This window comes from Macaca nemestrina, chromosome 3 (assembly GCF_043159975.1).
Source record: "Macaca nemestrina isolate mMacNem1 chromosome 3, mMacNem.hap1, whole genome shotgun sequence".
In the NCBI taxonomy this organism is placed as follows: domain Eukaryota; kingdom Metazoa; phylum Chordata; class Mammalia; order Primates; family Cercopithecidae; genus Macaca; species Macaca nemestrina.
The window spans coordinates 14,583,345-14,606,348 of NC_092127.1; positions in this window are offsets into that span (position 1 = coordinate 14,583,345).

The window sequence follows — 23,004 nt, forward strand, 5'->3', positions numbered from 1 at the left end:
CTGGGAATATAATTAAACTAAAGAACTTAAACATAAAATCTCAAACTATAAAAACTCTAGAAGATAAATCTGGGCAATACCATTCTGGACATAGGCATGGACAAAGATTTCTTGACAAAAGTGGCAAAGCAATTTCAATGAAAGGAAAAATTGACAAATTGGATCTAAATAAACTAAAGAGTTTCTGCACAGCAAATGAAACTATCACTAGAGCAAACAGACAACTTACAGAATAAGAGAAAATTTTTGTAATCTATCCATCTGACAAAGTTCTAATAACTAGAGATACAAGGAGCTTAAATAAATTTATAAGAAAAGACAGACAATCTCATTAAAAAGTGGGCAAAGAACATGAACAGATGAACAGACACTTCTCAAAAGATGACATTTATGTGGTCAATAAATATGAAAAATGGTCAATATCACTGATCATCAGAGAAATGCAAATCAAAACCACAATGAGATACCATCTCATGCCTTTCAGAATGGTGATTATTTAAAAAGTCAAGAAACAACAGATGTTGGCAAGGCTGTGGAGAGATAGGAACACTTCTACGCTGTTGGTGGTAATGTAAATTAGTTCAACCCTTGTGGAAGACAATGTGGCAATTCCTCAAAGACCTAGAACCAGAAATACCGTTTGACCCAGCAGTCTCATTACTGGGTATATACCCAAAAGAATATAAATCATGCGCACATATTTTTATTTCAGCACTTTTCACAATAACAAAGATATGGAATCAACACAAATGCCCATCAATGATAGATTGGATAAAGACAATGTGGTACATATATACCATGGAACACTATGCAACCATAAAAAGGAATGAGATAATGTCCTTTCCAGGAACATGGATGAGACTGGATGCCATTATCCTCAGCAAACTAATGCAGGAACAGACAGTGAAACACTGCATGTTCTTTCTTATAGTTCTTACTTACAGCATGGGAGCTGAACAATGAGAACACATGGAGATGGAGGGAAACAACACACACTGGAGACTGTTGGGCAGTGAGGAGCATGGGGAAAGCCTCAGGAAGAATACTTAATGCATGCTGGGCTTAATACTTAGGTGATGGGTTGATAGGTGCAGTAAACCATCATGCCACACGTTTTACTATGTGACGAATGTTCACATCCTGCACATGTACCCTGGAACTTAAAATAAAATTAAATTTTAAAAAACCCCACACCTCTGGGTGGGGAATTAAAATGCTAATGAGACATGCAATGTATGTACTAGCATGTACAACAGTAGCACACGTGCATCCAGGAGACCACCCACAACATACTTAACAACAATGCTCATTCCCATCTCTTCATGAATAATTATGAAAGACTCCTATAAAGAGAGTTTCCCCATGTCAGTGCTCTTTCGCTTTTGAGAAGCCTACTTCGATAAGCTGTCAGAGTGTACTTTCACTTTGTGATAAACTTCTTTACCTACTTTCACTTTTGACTCAATCTCAAATACTTTTATGCAACAGTTAAGAACCTGAACTGCCCCAATGACAACAAACTAAATTTGCTATGAGGAGTAATGAAACAAATATATTCAAAGCATATAGCACAAAGCTTCATTCAAGGTAAGAGCTCAACTGTTATTGGCCAGTCAGCTAAAAAATTATAAATATTTTTAAAAATAGTAATTTGTCTAAGGTCGTAATATGTTTTTCAGATATACTTAAAATAATTATTAATTTATAGATATTTTATTCTAAATTGATGCAGTTGACAAATAAGCATTTATATAGAACTCCTTAACAGAAAAACATGAGTGAAGTACCAGAGTCTGAGGTAAGATATGTCAGAGAAACTAAATGGTTCAGATTTTAGGATATCAGAAATTTTATTACAAGTTTCAGTTGAAATGCTATTAATTGGCCAGGCACAGTGGCTCACTTCTGTAATCATAGCACTTTGCAAGGCTGAGGCGGGCAGATCACTTGAGAACAGGAGTTCGAGACCAGCCTGGCCAACATGGCAAAATGCCATCTCTACTAACAATATAAAAATTAGCCAGGTGTGGTGGCATGCACCTGCAGTCCCATCTATTCAGGAGGCTGAGGCATGAGAATCGCTTGATCCTTGGAGGCAGAGGTTGCAGTGAGCCGAGATCATGTCACTGCCCTCCAGCCTGAATGAGAGAGCTAGACCCTGTCCCAGAAAAAAAAAAAAAAAAAAGAGAAAGAAAAAGAAACGCTACTAATTAACATGCTTAGAATACATTATAAGATAGAAAAAATTAAAAATAAATACAAGCAAAAGAGTATAACATTCTTCTATCACACAGATTCTTAAATATTTAATGTAAATATACACTAAATTAACTACATTTCACATTATTTCAAATTCTAAGATGCATAAATACTATTCATAGAAGAAATCTCATGCCCATGGAATATTATTTTTCTAAATTTTAGTTTTGAAACATTTCTGTGAGTAAAGAGAGGCCACTGGAGAATTGCCATGAACTCAATATAGATACTTAAAAGACTTCGTTCTGACTCAAAATTTGTGTATCTTTCTTATTTTCAATGTTATAGCCTTTCCAGTACCAGTTTCACTGACTAAGATCCAATGGAATACTTTTCTCAGAAAGAATTATATTTTTTTAATGTCCTATAGATTGAGATGTCTTATGTACTAAATACTTTGGCCCCTATACTTGGTTTAGTCAATTTCTACTTCTGGGTGTACACAGTCCTGAGTAATAATTCTCTAGAATTATTTATCTATGTTTAATTTGGATAGCAGTACATTATTCTGTTAAACTAAATTTGGTCTGAGGATGCCTTCATATTTTGAGTTCTTATGTAAAAACTGCAACCTAACTTAGTACATAAACTAACTGAAAGCCTACTTTAGGAGTATACTTTTGTAACAAATAGCTGAGTCTCAGCCAATCATAGTAGCTAAGCTTAGGTCAAGCACAGGTGGCCAACTGATCAGACCATGTTCAAATAAGGCAAACAGGGAGCTGTAACTAACCAAGTTGTTTCTCTACCTAGTGTTTTGTTTTCTGTTCATGAATGCTGCCAACCCATGTTGTGGAACAGAATTCCCTGAAACTTTTCTTGGTCTGAGGACTGCCTGATTGACAAATTGTTCTTTGCTTAGTTAAACTCTTAAATTTAATTCATCTAAATTTTTTTCTTTTAATGATTTCTTATATGTTAACATAATAAAAGTCAACTGGTTTGGGATTCAATATTTATTATTTGGTTAAATAGGGTTTTAAATGATAAAGTAGAATAAGCATATGTAAGAAGAATAAAGTATAAAAAGGAAAGTAAATCATTCTTTTCTTCCAGATTTCTAACTGCTTTCTCACAGAGGCAGCCATTAATATCTACGTATCTTTTCAAAATAATTATAATTACTTAAAGCCTATAAATATTCTCTTCTTCACATAATTAAAATAGTTTTATTTATGTCGTGATGCAGTCTCATGCATACATTAGACTTTTAACTAAAAATGAAGATTGATTTTTTTTTCTCACAATCTTGTCTGATTTTTTCCAAAAAGACATGGAATATATATTTTTTTAATTTAGTCTCCTTAGATAACATAAACAGTCTGTCTTTGAGACATTAGAGGAAAAGTAAATATACTTTTTTAAAGTTAAGAAAATAATGACAAATTACTTCACTACTTTGATTGATTTCAAGAGTTTTTACGTAACGTCTTGCTTGGACCATTTTTCTTAAAGCAATCACAGCTTTGTGCGCTCCTGTGCTTGCGACAATCCACTGCTGGTACATCTTTAATGAAAACACTATCCGTTACAGAGCAGAGATTAAATGTAAGAGTGTGTAATTGGTTTTCTAGCAGACCAAGATCATTAATGTGAAACACATTTGAATAAGCATTACTGGAAAGGTTTCGCACTACTGGACATTGATCAAAAGCAAAATGATCACTGGGAATGGTAGAATGAGTGTGAAGGGAAGTGGAAAATGGCTAAAGTTGTTTGAGTATGCTAAGTGATTAACTTAAGAAACTTTTTTTAAAAAAGATGTCTTCACTATCAGCTATAGAATTGACTAATTTATCGTTGTGTCCTTTGGTTAAACAAATAAACAAAAATATTTTCATTACCCATGTACTTCAACATAAAAGTAACTGTATGGCTAAAATCTACATGAACTTTTTTTTAAAATTTTATTTGCTAGAGATTATTGGCCAGGAGATGAAAGTAATGACCATGTAATTTCCATGAAATTCAAATATTTGAGTGAAAAATAATTTCAGTGAAATTTTATTTGGAGTTCATAATGTGAAAGTCATGTACCAATTTAGTTATTTTTAAATAAATTTACAGTATTAAATACATTAATTGGCATTAAGAAAAACTAGAACTATACGAAGAAGTGAAAGATTTCATAATGTTTTTATGTTGTAATTTTACCAATAGCTATAATTAATAAAATGGTCCCAATTTAAATGCAGATAGTGCTAGATGACATTCATATCTTGCACTTCAGGTTAAGAAAAATTAGAACGCAGAAAGATTAAAATAAAATTAATAAGAAAGCAAAACTTCTCATTACAGTAGCCTTAAAATATATTTCAAAAAAGAAAAACAATGATTATTTCTCTCTTTCAAGGAAAAGCAGTTTATTATAGCACAGTCAATTTAGTATGGGATTACATATTAATTAAGGAAGGTTCTTCCTGATACTGATGGTAATTCTATACTATAATTTTTAAAAATATTCCTAGTTATATAACTCTTCCTGATATAGTTTCTCATTTCATCTCCAATACATTGGTTTCCTAACATCCCAAGACGAAAGATTGATAAGAAACTGGGACACACTTCACTCAATTTTCTAAATTTTCAAAAGAGATAATGTAATATTTTACTTACTTTTTAATCAAGCTAACTTAGATATTCTAACTTACCTACAAACTGAATTAAGTTTGCAAAAAAAATGAAAACAAAATTAAATTTTCATGGCATGAACATTCTAAATATATTTGCAAATTCTTTGGCCCTTCATTTGTACATAATTGAAATTTTAGTCATCTTTCCCGGAATAAGAACTGATATTATTGACTCACTACTGATGAATAGAATGCTATTAAAGAATAGAGCTTCTAGGAATCATAAGGTGGTTGTCTCCCAGCAGTCTCACCATGAACCCAAGAGAATAGTCACTATGACTTTTGTTTAATGAAACAGATTAAAAATAGGTACATCAGAAGTCAATACTTTTGTTTTAGGAATTGATATCGTTTTGTACTGAAAGAGAGAGGAAATACACAATGAAAACAGACAATTAGACCCCCAAACATCCATGGGTAGAGACAGGCTGGAAAGTCTACAGCATGGAAAACATGGCGTATGTTTTATAGAACAGGAAGAATGACTCAGAAGGGGAAATCAATGCTCAACCAATATTTATTGAGTATCTATCATGGAAGTAGACTAAAATTTGAGCATGAAAAGATTTATAGTTCATGCATTTTAAATCCTAACTATAGCAATCCTTTATATGCTTTATACTCTCTCATTTCATGTGTCCTGAGACCACTGTAATACAATTTCTGCATGATAAATTCCAAAATATTTTCACTTTATAAAAGTCTCTGAGAAACAGAAGTCATTCCAATAAAATGTAGTTTATAAAATTATTTAGCAAATCGTTTCTGGAAATTCAGCTCTGAAATGCATTCATGTACATTGACCATAGAGTTCACTGATAATATGTGTGTATTAATCCTCCAGAAAACCCTTAGAATACAGTTGAAAAGCACTTTTAATTAAATGAGAATGAAGATGTCTTAGAAGATCTTCAAGAGGAGAAGCTGAGTAACTCTGGGTCCCTCAAAAGTGTTTTCCATTGCCCACAAGCTGTTAGAAAAACTTAATATGCAAAATAAATTCAATGACCAATAATGCAGCTTAGGAAGCAGCTCTGCATAGTAAGACTCCCTGTTGTTACATCCCAATGCTTAGTGCCACATTAAGGGTACTGAAGTAAAAGAAGTAAATACATAAAAATCAAACTTCAATGAGAATAAGCCTAAACACTGATCCTTATGACTGTCAAATGACAGCAACCTTCTATACACACCAATTCACCCATACTTACCCTCCTATACTTCCTCCAAGGTTAAATGCATAATAATAGGATAGTGAAGTAAGAGTTTCAGAAATATAAAGAGGACTTCACTGGACAAGGTCTCCTATTGCCCACAGTGTCTATTCTGGCACTACAACAATAGTCAGGATCCATGTCCCAAAGGAACTTGCTCTCACAGATTCAAAATAGACTCTCTCTCTCTCTCTCTCTCTCTACATATATATATATTTTCACTAGCATACATTTTAAAAATAAATGTATAAAATTATGGGATACAGTGTGATGTTTTGATATATTTGTATACAGGGTGGTATGATTAATCAAACTAATTAGCATACCCATCACTTTGTATGCTTCTCATTTTTGTGGTGAGAACATTTAAAAGATATTCTTCTAGCAATTTTGAAATACACAATACATTTGTATTAACTATAATCACCATGATGTGCAATAGACTTCAATAATTCATTTTTCCTGTCTATCTGAAAATTTGTACCATTTGGTCAATATCTCCCCAAACTTTGATAACTACTGTTCTACTCTCCAGTTCTATAAGTTTGACTTTTTCGATTACACATATAAGTGAGATAAACCATACATCTGGCAAAGGGTTAGTATCCAAACTAAAGAACTCATACAATTCAATAGCAAGGAAAAAAATCCAATTGAGAAATTAGCCAACGGTTTAAATAGACACTCCTCGAAAGAAAACATATGGCTGGGCGCGGTGACTCACGCCTGTAATCCCAGCACTTTGGGAGGCGAAGGCGGGTGGTCTGGAGTTCGAGACCAGTCTGACCAACATGGAGAAACCCTGTCTCTACTAAAACTAGAAAATTAGCTGGGCATGGTGGTGCATGCCTGCAATTCCAGCTACTCAGGAGGCTGAGGCAGGAGAATCACCTGAACCCAGGAGGTGGAGGTTGCAGTGAGCTGAGATCATGCCATTGCACTCCAGCCTGGGCAACAAGAGCGAAACTCTGTCTCAAAAACAAAAACAAAAACAAAAACAAAAAAACCCTGGTTTATTTAAAATGCTTACCATCACTAATCACCACAGAAAAGCAAATTAAAGTTGCAAAACAAGGTATCACTTCACACCTGTTAGAATGGCTCCAAGCAAAAAGGTGAAAGTTAACAAGTGTTGGTGAGGATGTGAAGAAAAGGGAGCCCTGATACACTGTTGGTGAGAATGTAAATCCATAAAATTATTATGGAGAACATTATGCAGGTTTCTCAAAAAACTAAAAATATAATTAGCCAGTAATCTAGCAATACCACTTCTGGATATTTATCCAAAAGAATTGAAATCAGTATGTTAAAGAGATACCTGCAGTCCAATGATCATTGAGGCATTATTCACATTAGCCAAGATATGGAAACAAACTAAGGGTCTATCAATCAATGAATGCATAAAGAGAATGTGGTATGTGTATGCAATGTACTATTCAGTCTTGATAAAGAAGAAAATTCTGTCACTTGCAACCACATGAATGAACTTGGAGAACACTAGGCTAAGTGAAATAAGTCAGGCACAGATATACATGTACATTTTCTTGTCCTTTCTTATCAGACTCATGATTCTTTTTCTCTGCCAGGACCCGTTCTCTTGTCAGTTACCCATTTCTATTCTAAACTTCCACACTTGCATACAACTGAGCACATTAGTACACATCGGTGACAGTCTTTCTTACTATAAATGGTAGTTTTCAGAAAGACTTCCAAAAATATGTAGGAAAAACCTGTAAGTTCCAAACACTCCCAATTTAAAGCCATTTAAAGTGATTCAAAGGCATAGGAAGAGAACTGTAATTTCCTATATGTTTTATTCTATCAGTCTCAGAAGTCAAAAATCAGTAGGAAGAAGCTTGTAGAGTAAGTAGATTAAATGAAAACAGTGTTTTAATTTAATTGCCTTACCAAAATAACTTCATCATGGAACTCCACACATCCAATTAATATTTGTATGAATCACTTCATAAATTCAGAAAGAAAAAGTTTTAGAATGAAATATAGAGAAAGAATATTTTCAAAACTGTTAAATATATGACGTTAAACACAAATGAGTGCTTGCTGTAGAACGCTAGCTTCCATAAACAAAGCAAAACGGGGCTAAGTCAAACATGTGTAATCATTCCTACTGAGATTACAAATGAGAACCGTTTCTCCTTCTCTCTTGTAGAAAAGTGGTTCAGAAAATTGAGAGAAGACATGGGTGTGGTCCTAATCAGTGTTCTTCCATGTAAATATATCAATCCACAAGAAGGGTGGTTTCCCCAGCTGTTTGCAATTAAGTGTGCCTTTATAGCATTAGTAGTGAAATTGTAAAGAAAAGAAAAGGAAATAAATTAAGAAGTGTTGTATGGCTACCTGGTTCAAACGAGAAAATGATAAGAGTAGAGGTATGTTTCAGGAAGTTGAATGTGTCAGGGGTAAAAGTGTAAAGTTAATAGAATTTGAGAAGGTTAAGGATGATATGAGGATGAGAAACAGTCAAGAGGTTGCTTCAATGCCCATTCTAGTAGTATGTCTCAGGTAACTGGTGACACTGTAGAAGCAGTGACCATAGTCAATGTTAGGCCTCATACCATAAAAATCCTAGAAGAAAACCTAGGTAGTACCATTCAGGACATAGGTATGGGCAAAGACTTCATGTCTAAAACACCAAAAGCAACGGCAGCAAAAGCCAAAATTGACAAATGGGATCTCATTAAACTAAAGAGCTTCTGCACAGCAAAAGAAACTACCATCAGAGTGAACAGACAACCTACAGAATGGGAGAAAATTTTTGCAATCTACTCATCTGACAAAGGGCTAATATCCAGAACCTACAAAGAACTCAAACAAATTTACAAGAAAAAAACAAATAACCCCATCAAAAAGTGGGCAAAGGATATGAGCAGACATTTCTCAAAAGAAGACATTCGTACAGCCAACAGACACATGAAAAAATGCTCATCATCACTGGCCATCAGAGAAATGCAAATCAAAACCACAATGAGATACCATCTCACACCAGTTAGAATGGCGATCATTAAAAAGTCAGGAAACAACAGGTGCTGGAGAGGATGTGGAGAAATAGGAACACTTTTACACTGTTGGTGGGATTGTAAACTAGTTCAACCATTATGGAAAACAGTATGGCGATTCCTCAAGCATCTAGAACTAGAAGTACCATATGACCCAGCCATCCCATTGCTGGGTATATACCCAAAGGATTATAAATCATGCTGCTATAAAGACACATGCACACGTATGTTTATTGCGGCACTATTCACAATAGCAAAGACTTGGAATCAACCCAAATGTCCGTCAGTGACAGACTGGATTAAGAAAATGTGGCACATATACACCATGGAATACTATGCAGCCATCAAAAAGGATGAGTTTGTGTCCTTTGTAGGGACATGGATGCAGCTGGAAACCATCATTCTTAGCAAACTATCACAAGAACAGAAAACCAAACACCCCATGTTCTCACTCATAAGTGGGAACTGAACAATGAGATCACTTGGACTCGGGAAGGGGAACATCACACACCGGGGCCTATCATGGGGAGGGGGGAGGGGGGAGGGATTGCATTGGGAGTTTACCTGATGTAAATGACGAGTTGATGGGTGCTGACGAGTTGATGGGTGCAGCACACCAACATGGCACAAGTATACATATGTAACAAACCTGCGCATTGTGCACATGTACCCTAGAACTTAAAGTATAATAATAATAATAATAATAATAATAATAAATCTGACTTCAGACTTCAAGAATTATCATTAAAAAGTCCAAATGTGGCAGGACTCTACTTGGGTCTGCCTGAGGGTAATATGTAAAATAATGAAACAAGATGCAGTAGTCAAAAATGAACACATATGAAATGTTGTCATTGAGAAAATCAGAGTGAAGAACACATGAGAATGTGTAGCCTCGAGTATAAATTTATTTCAAAATAAAATATTTAAAAATGAGCACATTGAAATAAGAACATGTAGTAAAAAGAGATCCTCCAAAACTTCTATATCTGCAGTGGAAGGAAGAAGTACCCCAAAATGGAGACAAAGAACAGAGAATCAGAGATGTAGCTGAAAGCTTAGCTGAAGCCATTACTTTGTGCTCATTGATATCTCTGTAATACATTTAATATATTTACTCATGCTTATTTTTTTTCACCCTGGTATTTCTTTCCCATTTTTTGATACTGACCCTCATTCATGCATTTATGATCTTTGACCATTAATATTTGTTTCATAAATTATGTCAGAACAGAAAGCATAGGGGAAAAATTGTTTCTGGGAAATAGTATTCCTATGTCTTATTTATTGTTTTGAGACTAGACAGTGTATGTCTCAATCCCTGACTGATTTGTGAGACCTTTTCTTATCCTCTAGAAAGAACAGTGGAGAGATCATAAGATGCCAAAGAAGAAAGACAGAGAAGGTCTCAGCTCCTGGAATTTACTCCACTCTACCATGTCCTGCCACAGCACAGTGATGCTTGTGAAACTAATAGTGAAGAGATATAGGAAAGAGAATTATTTGAACTAAAATACATTTCCGCAATGAACTGAAGTAACATTCTGCAAACATATGACAGCAGCATGTTACTCTCGTGTGTTTGCAGCAAGTTACTTCAGTTCATTGAAGTCACACACACACACACACACACACACACACACACACACAAACACACAGTCACTTACTGGCTCTTAAAATTTCCATGTGAAAGTGACCCATGCTAATTCATCATATATGTCCTTGCCCAAAACAAGTCACCAGTGCATGTCCAAATTTGAAAGAGATATATCAGTGCAACCCTATTTACCTGAAAGCTAAAGAGCCAGAAATAAAGAATAAATAACACAAGTGAAAGGGGTGAGATGAGCTTAAAGGTCATGGATGTTTGATTACAGAATGATGTACTCTTGCTTCTTTTATTACCATTTTTCGACTTTTGTAGTTAACTCAATCTAAAGAGAGTTACTAGAAATTGGAGGGGGAACAAAATAATCTCCCTTGTATTCAAACAAATTTTAAAAGACAGCATGCAAATTTTTTAACTAAAGAAAGAAATAACCTCGTCAAAGCTCCCCTGCATCTTCGCTCCTCAACTCCGTGCTCCCTTAGCATGCCCTTGCTAAAACATCTTATTCTCAGTCTTACATGTATTTAAGGGAGATGGGCTACAATTCTTGTGAAAAATTTTAATATGGGTCCTTCAGTGAGTTTCCTTTACTAGAAGCTCACTACAACAGCATGCACAAAATATCTGATCTATTACCAGTGCAAATCTCTCACAGACTATTCTCACTCATATCTAACATTGTCTAAATTCATATTTTACACATTTTCCTGTTTCAAGGTGCTTGCTCTTCCCTTTTAGGTCACATTTGTGCTGTCTTAAATTTGATCCTTTATATTTTTTCAAGGTTTCCAATATGGCATTAAGAAAGGAACTTAATTTAATTTAATGCATTGTTTATTCCACAGGAAATAGTTTTGGTCTTCAATAACTACTTTGAAAAGTTTTGGTTTTGATGATGAGGGATGGATTTTACAATGTATATAAAATATATATTCAATGTTCCTCTTAACGATGCTTATAATACAACATATTTTGCAAAAATTATGTGAAAAAGTTATTTGTCACCTTCTATTGTGAGTGAATAAGGTAATCTCTAAAATAATTTTCCTCTTCCTAGAAATATTTCTTTTTTATCAATAAACACATTAAACATTTTTAGATATGAATGTGCATTGTTTATGAAATATATATGGTCTACAGTATATTTCAAATCCTTCTGTAATGTTCTATGTCAAGGTAATGTCTTTAGGGGTACCATGATACACATCCTAATTAAGAGTTAGACATTTTATTTCAGAAGAGTGTGCAATACCAGGCATTATTAGCCATATTTATAGAAGAATGAAGATTAAGAATATTAATGTGTTTCCTAAGAAATATTTATCTGTCTTTATCAAATTGTAGGTGATTGCAAAAATAAACCTATTCTGCCTATTTGATCTCAATAAACAGCACAAATTTTTGTCTTAATGTAAAGAATCACCATTTTGATTGTCTGGAAGACTCCATTAGAAAATTATCACTGTTTTTGACACCTTCTTATATGTGATTCACGGCAGAGGAACCTTAGAGGACTCCTCACTGGCAAGCATCTAGTATCAGACCAAAAGAGAACAGTTTCTCTCATCCTGCATTTGCAACGTGAGAGATGATCATAACTTATGAAAATGTGTCTGACAAAGGTCTCTATATTTAGTACTCAAGAGTGGGGAAAAGGAAAAGAAAGAACCTTTTCATATTAAAATATATGTTTAAAAGCCTTAACCCAATAGATGCTGATATGGCTTATCCCTATGCAAATTAGAAAAAATGAGACCCTTTCATTTAGTGACTTGAATCTTGAAACTTGTCTGGGGTGTCTTTCCAAAATGGCCTTATTTCTATTTTAACATTTTGGCACACAAACATCTCATTAAAGTAATGTTAGAATGATGTATCTTTTCAGATGATTTAGACTGGGAATTACTCCAGGACTTAATTTTGATTTTCCCCTTACATATGCTATTAAGTGTATGTTGGATGCTAACAGCCCCTGCATTGGCAATGTACAGTAGGCCCCCCTTATCAATAAGGATATGTTCCAAGACCCTCAGTGGATGCCTGAAACTGCAGATAGTACCAAAAATAATATGTACTATGTTTTCTCCTATACATACCTTCCTATGACAAAGTTACATTTATAAATTAGGCACAGTAAGAGATTAAGTACTATAAGCAATAATAAAATAAAACAATTATAACAATATATTGTAATAAAAGTCATGTAAATGTGGTCTCTCTCCCCTCTCAAAATACCTTATTTTACTGTACTCACTCTTCTTTTTGTGATAATGTAAGACGACACAAATGCCTACATGGTGAAATGAAGTGAGGTGAATGATGTAGGCATTGTGGTGTCGCATTAGGTTATTATTGACCTTCTGATGCTATTTTAGAAAGATAATCTGCTTTGGGTGATCCTGGATCATCAAGCCATGACGATGTTGATGGCTGGGTACCAGCAGAAGACAATATCGATAATTAGGAATCCCGTTTAAGAGAATTTTTGCTGATAGCTTTTGGAGAAACATTGTAATTGGACGTTGTTGTCTGTTTCTTATCAATTCGTCAAAGTGTTGTTGCAGAGGTTGTAATCCTTCTGTGACCATATGAGTGACTTTAATGCCATGCTGCATCCAAGAATCATATTCCATAATTTTTTCCTTTACTCTAGCAATTCAAGACAGTTAGATCAATTTTAGAAATGTCTCCATTTATGGTTTTACTTTAGTTCCTTCTTCATCATTTTTCTCTTTCTCTGTAGATAACTCAACGAGCTCTTCCAATTCGTTATCTGTTAATACTACTAGATGGTGTTCAATATGTTCTCCCACTTCTGCATCAAGCATGTTGGCAAATCCTCTTCACCAACTTTTATTGCCACATGAATGATTCTTCTAATTTTCATCTACTCTGGGAAACTTTGTTTTGTTTTGTTTTGTTTTTGAAATGGAGTCTCGCTCTGTCATCCAGGCTGGAGTGCAGTGGCGCGATCTTGGCTCACTGCAACCTCTGCCTCCTGGGTTCAAGCGATTCTCCTGCCTCAGCCTCTTGAGTAGCTGGGATTACAGGTCCATGCCACCACGCCCAGCTAATTTTTGTATTTTTAGCAGAGACCGGGTTTCACCATACTGGTCAGGCTGGTCTCAAACTGCTGACCTCGTGATCCACCCGCCTCAGTCTCCCAAAGTGCTGGGATTGCAGGCATGAGCCACCGCGCCTGGCCAGGAAACTTTTAAAATTATTAATGTCTTCACTCTGTAAGTTCTTCCAGCAGGCATTTACAGTTTCTGGTTTTAATTCATCCTTTGCAGTTTTGATGAATGTTACTGCCTCAGCAGTAGTGAGTGATTTCCAGTACTGCACGATGTATAGATTAAGGTCTGTTTCAAATGCTGATCTAATGCAATCACATACCAGGCAGGTGTATATGTAGCCTTGGCAAACCAAATGACTCTTTGGTCAAGGGGCTGAATAAATGGGGTTGTATTTGAAGGTAAAAATACAACTTCGACATTTTCATTTTGAGAGAAAACAGATTCAGGATGGCCAGGTGCATTGTTTATTAGTAAAAGGATTTTAAATTCTAATTCTTCCTCCTTCAAGTATTTTTTCACACCTGGGATGAAACATTGGTGAAATTATTCCATAAACTAGATGTCTGTTTCAGATTATGTTGCCAGAACATGCACAGATAATTTTTTGCAGTGTTTAAATTTTTTGTTTTGTACACTATGCTTGTCATTATCATATGCCCTGCACTGTTGCCACATAGTTCATCTGTCCTTCCATGTTTTATGATCTAGTGCCTCCTTTGCACCTTGATGGATTTAGGTTCTATGAGCATCTTCTTCCAGAAGAGTGTAATTTTATCACAATTTAATACTTGCTTTGGTTGGTATTGTTTCCCCTTAATCTTTGCCTCAGCCAGAAATGTGGCACAGCTTCTTCGCTGGCAGACTTAGCATCTCCAGTAATTTTTATAGTTTTCAGTCTAAACCTATTTCTGAATTTGTGGAACCATTCCATTACTTGCAGTAAATGGCATGGTTATCACTCCATTTCAGGGGATTCCTTGCCTTAGCAAGGAATGAGCTTCACAAAGGCTCAAAGCTTTCTAATACAACATGTTGCTGTAATGGACAGGAATAGGAACACATTTTCTGTTTATGTCTTCCACCCTCAAATTTAATACCTTTTCCATTTTAACTAAGCCCTTGTCATGCATTGTGACTATAACTGTTGCAGTTTGATGTGTGACAGCAAAACTAACATGAATTTCTTTTACCTTTTTTCAAGATTTCATGGATAGAAGAAGATTCATTCTTACCATAGAGGTTAGCAACCTCAGCATGTAATTTTTTCATTCTGTAATCACTAAAGAACTTTCATCTCTTCACTTAATGCACGAACTTCATGGTTTCTCTTTAGTATATCTTAATTGCCCACATAACTACTCTGGATTTGGGGACCGTTATTAAATAAAATAAAGATTACTTGAACAAAAGTTTTCCTCTAAGTCAACAGTTGATCTGATAGCTAAGAAAGCTACAAAGTGACTACAGGGCCGGTAGCTTATACAGCATGAACAGTGCTGGAAAAGGGGACGATTCATATCAAATGCTGGATGGAGCAGGATGGCATGAGATTTAATCATTTCTTCACACTACTCAGAACTTATGCAATTTAAAATATATTGTTCATTCACGTAAATTTTCAGTTAATATTTTCAGATGAAGATTGATTGACATAGGTAACTCAAATTATGAAGAGTGAAACCTTCAATAATAGAGGACTAATGCATTGCGCCTAAAGAATTAGTGAATTTCATACAGTACCAAAAGGAACATACCTGGCAAATGTTAACTGAGTAAAAACTTTCTTGTTTGAATTTTTTAATGAAACATAGGTATTTTACTTCAAAATGACCATATATCTCAGGTCATTTCAAAAAAATTTGCCTAACGAACATGGGAATAATTGGGTTTCTGCATCTGAAATGGTTAACACACACATATAACATATTTATAACATGTTTATATATATACATATGTGTATGTATCTGTGTGTGTATGTGTATATACCATTGACCTATGAACAATAAGGGTTTGAACTTCAGGGGTCCACTTATATATGTATTTTTAAAGCATATTGAAAAAAAGTTTAGAGATTTGTGACAATTTGAAAAAAAATCTCACAGTTGAATGAACCATATAGCATAGAAATATCAAGAAAACAATTTTAAAGTTAGATATGTCATGAATGGATACAATATATATGTAGGTACTAGTCTATTTTATCATTTAGTATATACTGTAATACAGTAATAATTTTGTAGCCACCTCCTGTTGCTATTACGGTGAGCTTGAGTATTCCAAGTATCTCTTAAAATATAGCTTACTTCTCCTGTAAATTGTGTTTTGCATTAAAAAGTGATCTCTTGCAGTTCTGGTATATTTTTCATTTTATTTATTCAATATTATAAACCTTGAAGAACACCATAGGACACATATGAAGTGCCACTAGTGATACTGGAGGTGCTCCCTGGATGCAGAGAAAAGTTATGACATTACCAGAATAGGTTAAGTTGCTTGATATGTACCATAAATCCAGGTATCTGCAGTTGTGCTTTCCTGTCATTTCAAAATAAATGAATCTAATGTAAGGACCATGGCTAAAAAAATAAAAAGAAATTTGTAAAAGTTGTTGCTTCAGCTATGCCAGCAGGAATGAAAATCCTGAGGGTTTTTTTTTTTTTCTCCAAAATAACCTAAAGCAGAAGGAAGGTGAAGGATCTAAGGATGTAAAATTTAATGCCAATAAAAGACAGTCTGATAATTTTAGAAAGAGGTTTGGCTTTTCAAATGTCAAGATAAAAAGAGAAGCAGCTTCTGCTGACCAATAGGCAGCAGATAAGTTCCCAGACGTTATAAAGAAAATCATTGAGGGGAAAGGATATTGGTCTGAATAGGTTTTTAGTGCAAATGAAAGTGCCCTATTCTAGAAAAAAAAATGCAGGGAATCCAGCACCAGGACATAAGGTATGAAGAGATAGGCTATTTCTGTTGTTTCATGCAAAGGTAGTCAGGTTTTATTTTGAGGACTGCCCTTATTTATAAAGCTGTCAACCCTCTAGCCTTGAAGGGATAAAGCAATCACCAGCTGCCAATCTTTGGTTCTACAACAAGAAGGCCTGTACAAGGAGAACTCTTTTTCTGGATTGAATCCATCCATTTTCTGCCCCTAACGTCAGAAAGTGCCTTGCCAGTAGGGAACTGACTTGTAAAGTTCTTCTGATATTGGACAATGTCTCTGTCCACCAAGAACCCCAGGAGTTCAACACCAACGGTGTCAAAGTGTCTACTTTCTCCCAAACACATCATCTCTAATTCAGCCTTTAGAAATCGGGAGATCATAGGAACCTTTAAGGCTCATTACACGTGGTACTCCACAGAAAGAATCGTCAATGGAAGAGAAACCTGATGGAGAAAACATCATGAGAAGCTGCAAGGAACACACCATTGAAAATACCATTGTTGTAACAGAAAAAGTCATGAAAGCCATCAAACCTGCAAGAAGAAATTCCTGCTGGAGGAAACTGTGTCCAGATGTTGTGTATGACTTCACAGGATTTACAACAGAGCTAATCAAGAAAGTAATGAAAGAGATTGTGGATATGGCAAAAAAAAAGAAAAAAGAAAAAAGTGTTGTGGGGTAAAGGGTTTTGAGATATGGATATTGGAGAGATTCAAGAGTTAATAGACACCACTGCAGGGAAATTAACAGAAGAGGGCCTGATGAAGATGAGTTCTTCTGAACCAGTGCCAGATGATGAGGAAGAAGACAGAAGAGAAGCAGTGTCAGAAACAACAACACTAGACAATCTGGCAGAAAGACTTAGATTATTGAGGATTACATTTGATTTATTTTATGACAGAGACCCTTTATGACATGGGCACTGAGATTAAAACAAATATTGGAAAAAGGATCAGTACTATATAGAAATATTTTTGGAGAAATGAAAAAAGAAAGAAGTCAGAAATGATGATATATTTCCATAAAGTTACACAAATTGTGCCCGCCTTGTCTGCTTTTCCCTCTTCCTCTGCCTCTTCTGCCTGTGCCACTCCTAACACAGCAAGACCCACCATTACTTTTCCTCCTTCTTCTCAGTGTACTCAACATAAAGATGATGAGGAAGAAGACCTTTATGATGATCCAGATCCACTTAAGGAATAGTAAATGCATTTTCTCTTCCTCGTGATTTTCTTAATAATATTTTCTTTTTTCTAGCTTGCTTTATTGTAAGAATACAATGTATAATACATATAACACAAAAAAATTTGTTGAGGTTATCACTTTAGATTATCAGTAAGGCTTCCACTCAACAGTATGCTATTAGTAGTTACGTTTTGGGGGAGTTCAAAGTTATATGTTGTTATACCTAGATTTTTGACTACACAGATTTTTGATACTTCTCAGCTACATGTTGTTCAAAGGTTAACTGTGTGTCTGTGTGTGCATGTGTATACATAAATATACATACATAAATATAAGTGTATGTATGTATATACAAGTATACATAATAAATATGTGTATGTATATATATGTATAGATATGTGTATGAGAGAAAGAACAAAATATTGAAATATCACATGCTAACAGTTAATGTCTTGATGCGACTACAATGAAATTTTTGTTTTGTTTTGATATTTATTTTTCCCTAACCTTTCTAAAATGAACACATATGCATGTGTGATAACTGTCAAAAATAATATTAGTCTTAGAATTCAAGATGTCATGATTAGGAAGCAATAATAAAATCTATGAAGTTTTGACTGCAATGAACTTTAACATGCATCCTACTTTGAAGATATTAAAATGTGAAAAACATACATCTTTTAATTTGTGAAAAAGGTATTTAAAATTTTGAAATGTCTATATATCTTTTTTTTTTTAGGTATACTATATGTTATTTCTTGTAGATATATGTGTCTATCATTATTTACATATTTAGTTTTATAATGGTCAGCATATTTTTTCAGTAAAAAGCTCATGTTTACATGAACCTCTCTTCTGCTTACTTCTTTCTATAGAGATACTTCCTCCGATCATTAAATAAGCATGTGCTAGTATGCAGGATAATTAACAGTTTTAATATAAGAAATATTAGATAATGCTTAGATAATTTTCATGTAGTTATTTTAATAAATAAAAATTTTGCTGAGGAAACAAAACTTCTGCAATGGCAGACTGAAGACTTTGCTAAATGAATTTCATAAAAGCAGCCAAAATACTAGCAACAATATAAAATTCAGAACTCTTGAAATTAACAAGAGTAACATAATAAATTGAAAATCATTTATTTCTTAAAAGCTATGAACCTGAGCTGGTGTTTTCACCTGGGGCTGCTTTCTCCCATCACCCCTATACACATACCCAGCTGAGTAAAGCAGCAGCCATGAAAAGTCAGTAGCATTGTAGCCAACAAAGGAATCATCTTGCGTCTTCTGGAATTCTATTAAAGTCCATCCCAAGAGCAATCTAAATATTTTGTTTATCAGTACTGTAGAAGCTCAGTGAAAATTCCTGTTCCGAGAGTGTTGCCATTATTTTTTTCTATCTGGAATTCAACACTGTGGAGAAAGCCATGTCCTTGGGGCATTATCAAAAACGATAGCAATTAAATAAAATTGTTAATATTGTAGCTGCCTAAAACTGTGTTTTTATTTGGCAAAAATGAAAATAGCCTGCTTAATTAAAACTTGAAAGAAAGACCCGGTAAATAGACAGCAATACTGGAGTTCTAGAAAGGTGTTTGCTTAAAGAGAGCTATGTGTATGCCCAGGCAAGGAATAGAACATTTACTGACTTGAGGACTTTAACAATTGATAACTGGCTAAGTACTGAACTATGGTGATACAGGGGATACTTATAGGAAGTTACCCTTTTTCAAAAGTCAGAAAAACAAAAAAAAGAAAATAGAATAGATGTGATCAAAGAACTTACTAGTTGTATGCTATAAGAAATACAGAATTTGAAGAATTACCCAAGAAAGGCTGCTAAACAAGTAACAGATACAAGGGAGAAAAGAAACAACAAAAATCTCTGGAGGGGACAGATTTTGATTCCAGCGTGGCTAAAATATATTATTTAAAGTATCTAGTTTTTAACAACAAAAATATATAAGACATACAAATGAACAAAAAAGTATGGACCGTACACAAAAAAGATGCAGCCAATAAAATCATTTCCTTATGGAGGCCAGATGTTGGACTAGTAGAGAAAAAAATTAAATCATTTATTAAAATATCTTCAAAGTACTAAATGGTAATATCTTTAAAGAAGTAAAGTATGACAATTATGTCTCACTAAATAATCAATAAAGTGATATAAATAAAACATAACTAAAACAATTCTGGAGTTGTAAAGTAAAAAAGTACTGTGAAAAATTCATCAGAATGTATCAAAACCAGATTTAAGCGAAAAGAGGAAAGAATCAGGGAACTTGAAAATAAATCAATAGCGTTTATCCATTCAGGAATGAAGATAAAATGAACAGAGCTTCAAAGACACGTGGAACACAAAGAAGCATACTGACAAACACATAATGGGAGTCCCATAGGAACAGAAGATAAAGAGATGGAAAAACTATTCGCAAATATAATGGCCAAAAACTCCCCAAATAAGTTGAAAAGATTAACCTACATATCAAAGAAGCTCAACTAATTTAGAAGTACACTCTCCTCAAAGAGATTCACACCATAGTCAAACTGTTGAAAACCAAACCAAAGAGAAAAGTTTAAAAAGAGAAAGAGGAAAATGACTCATCACATACAAGGAAATATAAAAAAGATTAATCGCTGATTTTTTCATCAGAATCTATGGTGTCTGGAAGGCAGTGAGATGATTCGTTCAGTGTATGTCAGATTTGCCAACAAATATAAGATCCTAGGTCCCCAGCCAACGGAACCGATCCCTTCTCTGCCAATGGGACTCTAGAGCTCATAAGACTCACACAACAGACTTTGTGGCAATAAGATATCAAATTCCAACCTGATCCTGGCATAGCATCACATGACAGATAGCTGATTTTTAAAGGAAATCAAAATGTTTTAGCCCAAAATATATGTCTTTGAAATATTTTGAAATGGCCCTGCAAAGCTGTCTTTTGTAAAATAAATTTACAGCTGTGGAGAATCTCCATTAATGCAGCCAGACTTTTCCTTTCTAGGCTGTGTTAGGTTGTTCTTTCATTGCCATAAAGAAATACCTGAGACTGGGTGATTTATAAAGGGAAGAGGTTTACTTGGCTAACAGATCTGCAGGCTGAATAGGAAGCATTGTGATGACATCTGCTCGGCTTCTGAGGAGGCCTGAGGGAGATTTACCTCATGGTAGAAGGTGAAGCAGGAGCAACCATGTCACATGATGAGACCGAGAGCCAAAGAGAGAATGGGAAAGAATGTCATACACTTTTAAATGACCAGATCTCACGAGAACTCACTCACTATCAGGAGGACAGCACCATGCCATGAGGGATCTGCTTCCATGACAAAAACACCTCCCACCAGGCTTTAACTCCAACACTGGGGATCAGGGGTCAACATACGATTTGAGTCAAGGTAAATATCCAAACTATACCATAGTTCTTTGCCAAATCTGGAAGAGATTAAATGAGAGTCTAACACCTTTAAACTTTGAAAAGAGATATTTACCATCTATGTTCTCTGACGGCTGCTACCTATGAGGATTCATCTACATAATAAGAATCTTGGCCTCCATAATCCTCCTTATCTCCATTTAAGCGTTTCTTTCTTTTATTTAATTCAAGCCTTTAGACAAAGTCTAACTCTTTCAACCAATTGCCAATCAGAAAATTTTTGAATCCACCTATGATCTGTAAGCTCTCACTTCCAGATATCCTTGCTCTTTAGGCTGAATGAATGTACACCATCCATGTATTGATTAATGATTTCACTCACAATTCCTGTGTCTCTATAATGTATAAAACCAAACTGTAACCCGACTGCCTTGGCACACTTTCTGGGGTCCTCTTGAGACTGTTCTCCTGACCATGATCACTTATATTCGCTCAGAATAAACCGCTTGCAATATTTTACACTTTGGTTTTGTTTTCCATTAACATACAAAAAGAATAAGACTATCAGACAAGAATTTGCTATCTAGGAAAACTATCATTTAAACATTAAAAAAATATATTTTAGATAAACAAAATGGAGTTCAACAGCATCCCTGTCCTACAACAAATAATAAAGTGAGTCTTTCAGTCTGAAAGACGATATCTTGGATCTACAAGATGAAATAAAAAGCACTAAGGAAGGCAATAAAGTAGGTAAATATAAAAAATTTTATAAATAAACATATATATATTTAAAACATTTCTTCATCTAAGTGATTTAAAAGAGAACTGTAGAAGACAAATTTTAAAAACTGCTATTGAGTTTATATAATAGAGAGCCATAATTAGTAAAACAATAATAACACAAAGGAGGGGATGACAAGGAAACTATATTAGAATAAAGCTTCTATATATAACATGAATTAAGTTATTAATTTAAGGTAGAGTGTTTCAAGATGCATATTGTAAACATTACCACAGTCTCTAAAATAAAGCTCAATATATTGTAAAAATGAATGTACGTAGCACACACAAAAGGAGGCAGTAGGAAAAAAAGAATGAAGAAAGATACATATAGAAAACAAATAGTTAAATAGCAAATTTAAGTCCTACCATATAAATAAGTTCATTAAATGCCAGTTGAATCAAAACACAGAGGCTATCAGATTTGATTTAAAAAAAAACAACAGGATCCAACAAGTCTAAATAAATTAAGAATAATTGAAACCATCTGAAGTATATTGTACAATTGAAACAGAATTAAGATGAAACTGAACAACAGAAGGGATATTGGAAACTTCTCAAATGTTTCTATGTTTAAATAACATTTATTTGTTTACTCACCAATCTGATAGAAAGCAATAAATAACATTTCCAAATAACAAGTGGGTCAAGAAGAAATTACAAGGAAATTTAGAGATTATTTTGAACTAAACAAAAATGATGATACAAAATCTCAAAACATATAGGATGAAACTAAAGCAGTTCTTAGGGAGAAATATGAAGCTTCAAATGCTTGTATTAGAACATAAAGATTTTTTTTTTTTTTTTGAAACGGAGTCTCGCTCTGTCGCCCGGGCTGGAGTGCAGTGGTGTGGTCTCAGCTCACTGCAACCTCTGCCTCCCGGGTTCAAGCGATTCTCCTGCCTCA